The 11,399-nt window shown below is 46.9% G+C and overlaps 1 long non-coding RNA gene across 1 annotated transcript; it reads left to right on the top strand.

Moving 5' to 3' along the window:
* Nucleotides 1-927: 927 nt before the first annotated feature.
* LOC124090477 (uncharacterized) lies at nucleotides 928-2,596 on the top strand. The gene is made up of 2 exons (XR_006851093.2): nucleotides 928-1,018; nucleotides 1,603-2,596. It is a non-coding gene; the product is annotated as an uncharacterized LOC124090477 (long non-coding RNA).
* Nucleotides 2,597-11,399: the final 8,803 nt, after the last annotated feature.

Below are 11,399 nucleotides of genomic sequence, written 5' to 3'. Positions count from 1 at the left end.
CCTAGAACCACACTTGAGCGGCTCCCCATCTTTTGCTTAAGGCAGGTCCTCACCCCCCTGAGCCTCTCGTGCCACCAGTGCTGGGAACACCCTGGCCACAGTGATTCCTGCTTCTCATTTTCCCTGGGTGTCAGGCCTAACTGTGGGTGGCATGTGCTTCCTTTAGTAATGGCAATACCATGCTCAGTGACACACCTCTGTACTTAGACAGCCTGGCTGTGGCTGTAGCTACACCCTGATCTCATGATTAGAACTTGAGGTTTGGGACACACCCTGCCATCCCTTGGTCATCAACATACTCACAAATAAGACAATAGGATGCTTCCTTCGAGATGTCCCCAGCACAGTTAAGACTTGAAAATGAATATGAAAGCGATGGGCTTAAATCCTGAGACAGAGGTGGGCTTGGCTTAGAGAGAGGCACACGGGATGCAGGGGCCCTAAGAGCCTTTAGAGGCAAGAAGGTGTTTGGTCCATGACCCCTGAAACTGCAATCGTTGGTGTGTCTGTGGGTTCCTCCTGGGATCCGGCCGGGATCTTTTTTTTTGGTACTAGAGATTGAACTCAATCACGGAGCCATATCCCCAGCCCTATTTTGTATTATACTTAGAGACAGGGACTTGCTGAGTTGCTGAGGCTGGCTTTGAACTCGAAAGGCTCCTGTCTCAGCCTCCCAAGCTGCTGGGATGATATGCATGCGACACCCAGCTCGGACTGGGATCTTTATCAGACTCTCCAACTGATTATCAGCTTGTGAGATAGAGGCTGGGAACACTGAGGAGGCAAGGGCATGGTCAGGGGGTGGTGACGAGGTGGGCAGGGGAGGAGCTGGCAGGAGAGAGCCTGGAGATGCATGGAGGACAAAGGCCACTGCTCAGAGGACCGCCCGCCTGCTGAGGAGCATGGACTTCAGCCTTAAGGGTCATGGGTGGTTATTGCCTAGGTGGAGTTGCTGCTTCCTGCATGGCCTGTGTCACGTAACCCTCAGAGTTCTGGACTGCCTCACGACGTCCTTCAGGTACTGTGAGCACACACTGAACTAGCTTCCTGCAAATATCACCCCCGAAGCGTTTCTCAGGGGATCTTCCGGGTCTTCAACCTTGAGTAGGAGTTTGCCCAGCAGCCATCCGAGTGTTTTGGGGCTGTAAGTTGCAGAAATCCCCTGAGTGTGTGGAGAAGGTCTATTGGCAGCTCTCGGGGAGGGATTCTGGATTGACAGCATTTGCCAATGTCTGTGGTGCAAATCCTGCCCCTGTGTCCATTTCCAGCCACCAACATGTTGTCACTGAATATGCCTAATTGGCTTTCATAATCTGGGCAAGTGAGTTCCCGCACACCATGCCCCCCTCCCCAGAGTTATTAAAAGAATGGAGGAGTGTCGTGGGGACTAAGACACAGCTGGGCCTGACCATCGGCCTGGAAACAGGAACAAGAGCGCTTCTCAGCCCTGGGCCAACCTCCCCGTCCCTTCTCATTTGCATTCCTCTCTTTTCATTTTCTCCTGTTGACACACATTGGCTTTCTCTGCTCCCCAGTCCATGGAGCAAAAAAAGCACGATTACCAAGAGTTTCCCGGTTTTCATGTCCCTCTTGACAAGGAAGAAGACACACTGAAGTTGGACCTTTCCTGGTGCCAGTTTCAAATTCCCTGCAGAAAAGCCCATGGGCTGGGCTTGGGCCAAGAGCGCCATCGGCTGTGACCTGGGCCCAGGAAGTTGTTATGTCGATATGGTGACCAAGCCCTCCGATGCTGACCACGGGGAGGGGCAACGGTGGGCAAAGAGAAGAGCCAGAGGAAAAGGAAGCAAGGACTCAGTGACCAACTCATTAACTATCTCGACAAGCCCAAAGCGGGGGAGATAACCATCTCATAGTCAATCCTACCTCCTCTGGTCTTTTGAACTATCCATTTATGTAGTCACTAATTTGCTCACTTATTTATATCCATTCAGTCATGCATTTGGCATTAATTTGACATTTATTGAATATATATTCTATATTAGAAAGTATTTGGGCCTGAAAATGAAGGGAAAGATGAATAAGGTTTAGTCACTGCCCTTAATAAGTTTGCGATTTGGGAATGAAGGAAACCATCTAAAACACAAGGTGAAAAAAGCTTTGCAGGAAGTGAGTAAAAGTGCAGGTCCACAGAGGACTCCAACAGGCCAGGCGGCTCCAAGGTGATCCTCACCTCTGGACCTCACACTCCTGCATGGCCTCTTCTGTACTGTACCTGGTTTGGTCAGCGTGGCTAGTAGAATAAGATGAAGTTATGACATGAAACTTCTGCAATGCTATGAAGGACTATGGCTTCCACTTTGGGTGTGCTTTCTGTCACTTGGATTCCCCACACTGGAGGAGCCAAGAACAGACTGAATGGGAAAGGCACACATGGTGAGAACTGAAGCCTTTTGCCAACAGTGAAGCAGCTTGGAGACACTTCACTCAGCCCCAGTCAAGCCTTCAGATGAGACTGCGGCCCTGGCCACTGCTTGACTGTAACCTCATGAGTGAGTCTAGGCCAGAACCGCTCAGCTCAGTCACTCTTTACAAACAGTAGTGAGAGATAATAAATATGTGTTGTTTAAGCTGCAAATTTGGGTGTAACATGCTAACCCTAACCCTAACCCTAACCCTAACATCAATAACTGCTAACACAGGAGGCAATATTCACAGTGGATCTTAAGGATGAATTCACCAAACAGAAACCAAGAAAACCACGAGGACGTTATAGAAACAGCCCAAAGAGCTGAGGCCATGGGCTGTGGCTCAGTAGTGGAGCGCTTGCCTAGCATGTGTGAGGCACTGGGTCCGACTCTCAGCACTGCATATACATAAATGAATAAAATAAAGGTCCACCGACATCTAAAAAAATATTTAAAAAAAAAAAAAAAACCTCAGGCCACAAAACGCAGGGCATTAAATGTGGGGCCAGAACATGTGCTGCTTTGGAGGAGACAGCAGATTTGGGTGTAACATGCTACACACCATTAACTGCTAACACAGGAGGCAATATTTAAAATGGGCCAGGCCAGGAGAAGTTCTGTGAGTTCTTTATCCTTTTAGTCAGTTGCTTCAGATATGTTTTAGTACTAGGAAAGCTTGCACAAAAAGCCAAACTAGGGCCTGGGGTAGAGCTCAGTGGTAGAGCACGTGCTTAGCAGGCACAAGGCCCTGGATTCCTTTCCCAGGCACCAAAATAAATAAATAAATGGCCACAGTGTAACAAAATGGGCTCCTCTGGTTGGTGTTAGGTGGGGTGGGGTGGAGCATAAAAGGGTTTTCCCCCTCCTTCCCCCTCCCGACTTGCTTCTATCCACACAGGCCATCCTTGAAAGGGTACACAGCACACTGTGTAGAATGGTGGCCTCCAGGTAGGGGACCTGGTGGTTGAGCGGGCGGGAGGGAGAATCGCCTTTTACTATATTTTCTTCTGAGTTTTTTGAAGTTCACATCATGTGCACTGTTACTAATTCAGAGAAGCAAGCGATATTAATACAACAGGAACAGCAATAGCAAAAGCTCGTCCAGGGAAAAACCCAGAAAGGTGTTTAAATAGGCAGTTCTAGAGTCATATCACATGCAGGATGTTTTCTCGGCTGCTGGGTGTAGAACTGCTAATAAGCCAGCTGAGGAACACAGCACCAATCCACAGACCACTTGGAAGATGCCGGGTATAGGAACTGGGGCCCAGAGTAGAGCGTACGTCCTGGGAACATACCTGAGGTGGAATGGCCAACACCCTTTAAACCATGACTGTCCATCCCACAGGTACTTACTCAGCACAAGTGAATGGATGGAGACAGGAGTGTACCCAGTGGGGCAGCTGACCGAGTTCAAGTACAAGTGTGTCATTCTCAAGCTCTGTGACCTTAGAGAGGCTAGTACTTCTCTGTGCCTCAGCTCTCTCATCTGTGAAATGGGATGCTAATATTAACTCTCATTTTCTGTTTTCGTTTTTCACTTTTTTTTTCCTTGTGGTGCTGGGGATTGAACCCAGGGCCTTGTGCATACGAGGCAAACCTCTACCAAAAGCTATATCCCCAGCCTGTTTTTTCACTTTTTATCATAAAATGCTCAAACATGCAGAAAAGTGGAGAATAGTATAATGGACACCCATATTCCACCATCTAGACTTAGCAATTTCCAACATTTTTGCCATATTGCTTCATTTGGTTGTCATTGTCATTAAAATATTTAAAGCATTGACATCATTGAGTTTCACCACTAAATGATTCAGCATGCTCAAAGAAATGACATGTTTTCCTCCAGTAGCCACAATACTGTTATCATGCTGAACAACAGTAACAAAAATTTCTTTACATAACCTAATCCCTAATCCATATTCAGATTTGACTAAAGGTCCCCTGGATGTTTTTTACTGATTACATTTTTCAGGTTGGATTCTGGTCAAGGCCAAAACATGGCTCTCAGAGAGTCTTTGCTGCATGTTTTTGTTGCCAGGGATTGAACCCAGGGTGGCTTAACCACTGAACCACATCCCCAGCCCATTTATTCATTCATTCATTCATTCATTCATTCATTCATTTATTAGAGACAGGGTCTTGCTGAATTGCCTAGGGCTTCACCAAGTTGCTGAGGCTGGTCTTGAATTCCCGATCCTCCTGCTTCAGCCTCCGGAGTCACTGGGATTACAGGCATGCACCACCACTCCCAGTTTTGCTGTATGTATTAAAAGTAACAATCAGCAGCATTTGGATGATTTTCCAGTACATTAGATGCTCTGTGAGCATTGGCTGTCTTAGGCCTTAGGGAGTGAGAGCTTACTCAAAGGGACCCAGGACTCACACAGCTGCAGACATACCAAGGAGAGTAAGAATGATAAGGGGGCATGAGGAAGAGGAAGCCTAAAAGATCGGGGGTGGTGACCCCAAGAATGGGCAGACGGCTGTCAGGGGAGCTGCTGGCCTAAAGCTTCTGGCTAAGTCCCGACTCTCCTGTGGAAGGTGATTTTCTCAGGTAGGGCCTGCTGGGCAAGCACTGTGTCTCCGGGGAAGGGCTCACGCTACCTGGCCGCCTCTCTGACAGTGTGTGGTGAATGAGGAACCTCCAGGCGGCTTCCCTGAGGGGTCCCTGGCTGCTGAGTGATCTCAGCCTTGTGATGGAGGTGTCTGTCTGGGTACTGGAGGAAGGCTCTGAGTCTGAGAACTTGGTGGTGCTGCAAAGAAGGACAGCCAGTCCCAGCTGGACGCCAGGTCCTTGGCCACAGGGCCTGCTCCTGGGGAATGGCCAGCCCTAGCTCTAGCCCCCCACCCCAACTGCACAGAGAGCTGGCTGCCCAGATCTGCCCTTCCCCCTTCTCCTCCCAGCCCCATGGATCTGTATTGGGTCGGCAGAGAAGACTCTGTCCTCTGCATCTGTGTTGTCCCCCGCTCCACCCCAACACCCAATTCGACATTTCCAGCCCCCATCTTGCCCCTTATCCGAGGGAATCACTTCCCCCCAGGGTAACTAGAAAGGACAGAATACCTAGAGACCAAGTTCTGTCCCCATTTTCCACAATGATTGGTCAGAGCTGAACACATGACCCTCTATGGGCCAATCGGAGCCCATAGGGAAGTCCCCAGAACTTGGGCTGAAACTAGGAAGAAGAAGCATCCTTCACACTGAAGAACCAGCTGGAGCTGATGCCAACCCTTAGGAACTTTAGGCAAAGCCAAGCAAGCAATAAAAACAGTGTGGAGAAAAGCAGAGCCCGGAGATGGAGAGAGGGGACTTCTGACACAGGTTTCAGCATGGTGCTTAATGCACCTGAGTTACCCAGAAAGCACAGCCTGAAGTCCTCTTTGCTACTTCTTTAGGGAAAGCGTCCCCAGACCGCAGGGACGAGGGGCAAGGCCAGTGGGGTGAGAAGCCGCTGCTACCTCTCTAGGCGATGCTGACTTTCAAGAGCACCTCTCAAAAGCAACGTGCATTTCACCTTGGGACAGTCCCCTAGGGAGAAAAGGGTTAAGAAGTCTCCACTTCTCCTATCTCCCACAGGTCAAAGGTTTGCTTAATGAGTCATTAACTCCCCTCTCCGCCCCCACCTCTGCAGATTAATTCTTTGGGGGAGCCTCTGGAACAACTGGAATTTAGTCTTTGGGAGAAGGCTGGAATTAAACAAGTCATTCAAGATGAGGGTTTTTAAAAATCACGAAGTGGGGTCGGAAAAGGCCTAAGAGAGGCGAGTCCAAATGCAGGCCACGAGGAAGAGGTGCGGGTGCGGGCAAGAAAGCGCCACCAGGAAGAGAAAACAGCGGGAAGCCCTGCGGCCACACAGAGCCCCGGGTGCTCTTTTTACTAAGCATTTAGAGTGAGGCCGATCAGTAAGCATTTATAGAGTACCAAGTGTACACGGGAACGTGGCCCCCTATTGTTGGGGTCGCCCCGCTCCTTCACCCTTTCTTTCTGGGAACGGTGCCTTCTTCCTTCCTGCCCCCCAGCCCTCCCCCAACTCGTGGTTACCGTAGGAACAACCTCGGAGGACCGCACCCCTCTGGCCACCGTTGATTGGACTAGAGGTGAACACCTCACCCAGGCTGGACCAATCAGAGTCTCGGCCCCTGGAGACTGGGGAGGTTGGGAGTGAGAGCATTGAGGCTCCCTGCAGGGCTGGACAAGTTGCACGTCGACTCGGGAGATGCTGGCAGGCCGGTTTTCAGCGGAATGGACTAGGAAGCAGGGAGAGACTCTTTTGCAGAGGTGTTAATGAGGCAGACCCAGACGCGAGGAACTGAGAGAGCTTGGTTCCTGGGCGTCCCAGACGTGGCTGCACCCCTGCCCTGGGGCTCTTTGAAACAAAGCCCTCCTTTTGCTTAAACCGCATCCAGTGGGTTTCTGTGTTAGCAACAAGTCCTGACTAATACCTCGCCAAGTGCTCAGGCTTTATTGATGCAGTCTCAACCCTGAAGAAGGTCATAAACCAGCGGGAGAGACTGACATATACACTAAACATTAACTACAGGGGCCCCCCCAGTGCTTCAATAAAGTAGCTCAAAGCAGGGAGATTGTGCAGAGATAAATTAAGATAAGAGATGTAAAGGGGGTTTTGAAAAGTAAAGTGTGCTAAGTCTCCTATAATTATGAGTCTCGATTTCATTTCTACTTTTGATTTAATCAGGAACACAGGCACGTTACTTTCAGAATGATGCTATTTTATAAGGCAGTGCTGGCCTGTTATCTGGCGAGGGGTGAATCACCCCGGATTTCATGCTCTTATTTCCTCATCTGTGTTTGGTGAGTGGATGGGTAAATAACTTTCCAATTTCCTAAAGACTTAGGAAGCATTTGACAGTCTGTCTCTGCTGCCGTATGTCAACTTTCTGATTTTTCTGCCCCACCTGCATCAACCTCTCCTTGACTCCATGAAATGTAAAGGCTGCTGACTCACTGAAATAAAATCTTGCAAGTGAATCACTGATTAAGTGGCTGATTGACGTACCATTGCCATTTTAACCACGCGATGGTGACAGTATGTCTGGAGAGAAGGTGTGACCGTTTCCATCTAACCAATCTTGGAAATCACCCTGCTCAAGGACGCTTCACAATGTTCAGGTAATTTATGAAGGGGCAATGATATCTTGTTGAGAAATGCCTTCTCTTCGCCCTTGTCACCTGCTGATTCCTGGTGATTTGTTGATGGTGGAGATAGGAGGGCAGGCATGGTGTAGGAGCACCAGAGTTTACAGAAGCAAGGTGGGTTTTGATGTCATTTGACTTAGGTTCAAATCCCAATCCTACTGATTACACGCTGTGCTGTCCTGGGTAAATCACACGTATCCCTTGGCATCCTTGGGAGGGTTGGTTCCAGGATCTCCTCTTCCCCGCAGATGGCAGAATCTGAAGATGCTTGAGTCCCTTGTAAAAAATACCATAGGATTTCCATAGAATTTACACAATCCTCCCTCATATTTATTTATTTATTTTTTTGTACCAGGGTTTGAACCCAGGGGTACTCAACCTCTGAGCCATATCCCCAATTTTTTATTTTGAGACAGGGTCTTGCCAAGTTGCTTAGGGTTTCGCTGCATTGCTGAGGCTGACCTCGAACTCGTGATCCTCCTATTTCAGACTCCCCAGTCACAGGAATTAGAGGCATGGGCCAGGAAGCTGCATACTTTAAATGATCTAGATTACTGTCAATACTATATAAATAGTTGTTATACTGTATCATTTAGAAAATAATAACAATGGGGGGAAGTCCACATATTCAGGACAGATGCATTTTCCCCCAAATATCTTTGATTACAGTTGGTAGAATCCTGTACATGGAAGCTGCATTTAGGAGGGGTGATGGAATCAGGCAAGGTAATCTGCTCCTAAGGATCAGAATCTTTTAACAATCAATCATATTTAAAGAGAATGATGAAAGTAGGACGAAGGGGCACAGACATGTAATGCCAGCAGCTTGGGAGGCTGAGGAAAGAGGATGGCAAGTTCAAAGCCTGCCTAGGTCACTTAGTGAGACCCCGTCTCAAAATAAAAAGTAAAAAAGATTGGGGGATGTGGCTCAGTGGTTAAGCTTGGTGGTTAAGGTTCAATCCCTGGTACCAAAAACAAAACAAAACTTAAAGAAGATGGATGATGGTGGGAAGCCGAAGTAGGAGGATCACATGAGGTAGGAAGATCACAAGTTCAAGGCCAGCCCCCCCAACTTAGTGAAACTTTGTTTCAAAATTTAAAATAAAAAGGCCTGGGATGTAGCTCAATGGTAGAACACCTGAGTTCAATCCCCAGTGCAAAATAATAATAATAAAAATAAATAAAAATAAAGACAATGATGGGTTTCTGGAGAAGGGTGTAGCTCCTTGGAAGAGAATATGTTTAGTAGTGATTGTGTTGCACGCGCAGACTCTGGGTTCTGTCTCAAAAACAAAACAAACTGAGTTGGTGGACATGATCCTCTGCCAGCACCAACTTGTATTTTGCAGAACTTTCTCACATAAGTTAATAGTAAGTGCTATCACAGTGCCTGGCCTCTCAGAGCACTTTATCTCAGTTCCCTTTCCACAAAAGTGATTACAACCTGGATGCTTTCTCCAGCCAGATCTTTTCCAGAACGTGTCGGTGAAACTGGGAAGTCCCAGCACATCCAACCCACGCAGTGGTTCCCAGAGTGCGGTTTACCTACTGAAGTGGCGCCACCCTGTGGTAACGTCATGAACAGCGTACGCTGTGGATCGCAAGTTTTGAAATGAAGGAATTGTAGATTCATTTTTAATGGGCCGACGTTCCGCATTTTGAATGAAGCCCTATTCCTATTTTTGAACGTACGAATATTTTATTGCTCACCTTTAAGCACAAAGTATACCTCCAGCCATTTTCTTTCACAACTTAACAAACATTTGTGAATATATGAAAACCCAGACAGAAACATCATGTCATGTAGGTTTCAGAAGAAGATAATGGAAAACATCAAGTCAGCCAGACTTTTGTTTTCTGAGACAATAATAAAGGACCTCTTGCACTAAGCAAAAATCTGTCTTACTTCGTAATGCATTTCTTTCATTACAAAAATTTTTTTTTCCTGCCCTCAGTAAACCAACTTGTATTTGCTGAGCCAGTGGTATTAGCTCATGCATAAAATAAATTCCAAAGGAACTGGGGTGTAGCACAGTGAAAGTGTGCCTGCTTAGCACTCAGCATGTGGGAGGTCGTGGATTCAATCCCAGCATGTACCCCCTCCCTCGCCAAATTAAACACACACACACACACACACACACACATATTTGAGTTAATTGTTTCTTCTAGCAGATTTCAAAGAATAGTAAGGTTGAAGGAGGAAATTGTTTTGGATGGATATAGGTCAGTTTGAATTGTTACACTTTAGCTAAATGCTTCTATGTATTATAGTTTCACAATTTAGTTTGCTCTTTAATCTTTGTGGATCTGGGTGGTATTCAAGATTTTCAAAGTTGAGCTGACAGTCCGGCACTCCATCAACGGAATAAGACACTGAATGTGCTCTCTGCAGAGGAGCTCATTTAACAGCAACTGACCTAGCAGTTCTGACAGGAAGCAAAGGGGCACAACCTACCCGAATAAGAAGCCAGCCAGGGGCAGAACGATGTTTAGAAAAAAGACATTAAAATCCTTCAAGAAAAACACATAAAAATGAATTGTTACTGTGAGGAGCATTTACTGGTAGTAAATCTAGAAAAGTCTAGGTGAAGTCTCATTTTCAACATTGAATATTAAAAACATACAAATTACTGATTCAAGTAACTTTTCTTTCTTTTTTTGGTACTGAGGATTGAACCCAAGAGTGCTTAACCACTGAGCCACATCTCCAGCCTTTATTTATATTTTAGAGACAGGGTCTTGCTGAGTGCTAAGCACCTTGCTAAATTGCTGAGGCTGGCTTTGAACTCTGAGATCCTCCTGCCTCAGGCTCTCAAGCTACTGGGATTACAGGTGTGCACCACAGAGCCTGGCTAAAGTCTTCTTCAAAAGAGTACTCAAGTTCTGATTGTGGAATTTGTCTACTGGTCAGTCAAATGCAATCTTAATTACCTTTTAATTAACTACTTAATTATTTTTGCAGGGCTGGGGACAGAACTCAAGGCCTCTTGCATGCTAGGCAAGTGCTCTACCACATAGGCCCCACACTGAAAAAAAAATTTTTTTAAGAGAGAGAGAGAGAGAGAGAGAATTTTTTAATATTTATTTTTTAGTTCTTGGCAGACACAACATCTTTGTTTGTATGTGGTGCTGAGGATCGAACGTGGGCCGCACGCATGCCAGGCAAGCGTGCTACCGCTTGAGCCACATCCCCAGCCCTGAAATTTTTTTTAATAGAGAGCTTTGTTTGATATATATGTTTCTCCAATAAACCTCATTATGCCAGTCCATTAAACAAAAACAGAATTGAAGGAAGACTTACAAATGCTTATGCCAAGCAGGACTCTGCCTGCCACCTGTAACCTCACATTAATTCAGGATTCTGAAACTGAGATTTTATTATCGGAGCTCTAGTAGAATGTTAGGTTCTACAACCTCAAATAGTAGGATATCTTTCCTTCCAAATTCGGCATGACTACACTGATAGCCTCCACACCAGAAGCACTGTTCAAACTGATTCGGTTGGTTACAAGTCTGGCCCACCTTTGTCTCCAATCTCCTCCCTGTCTTCTGCAGCCATTTCTCCTGTCCTGCTGGACACTGGGCACCTGTCCTGCTGTGGCCACTGTCTGGATCACCATGGTGCCCACCATCTTTTTTTAGGGGGGGGTGCTGAGGATTGAACTCAGGAACACTCAACCACTGAGCCATGTTCCCAGCCCTATTTTGTACTTTATTTAGAGACAGGATCTCACTGAGCTGCTTAGCACCTCACCATTGCTGAGGCTGGCTTTGAACCCATGATCCTCCTGTCTCAGCCCCCAGAGACACTGGGA

This window comes from Marmota monax, unplaced genomic scaffold (genome assembly GCF_021218885.2).
Source record: "Marmota monax isolate L192 unplaced genomic scaffold, Marmota_monax_Labrador192_F-V1.1 WCK01_AAM20220418_F8-fsc00017, whole genome shotgun sequence".
Lineage (NCBI taxonomy): Eukaryota > Metazoa > Chordata > Mammalia > Rodentia > Sciuridae > Marmota > Marmota monax.
Note: the sequence above shows the minus strand (reverse complement) of the source record. Positions and strands in the feature narration are given on the sequence as shown.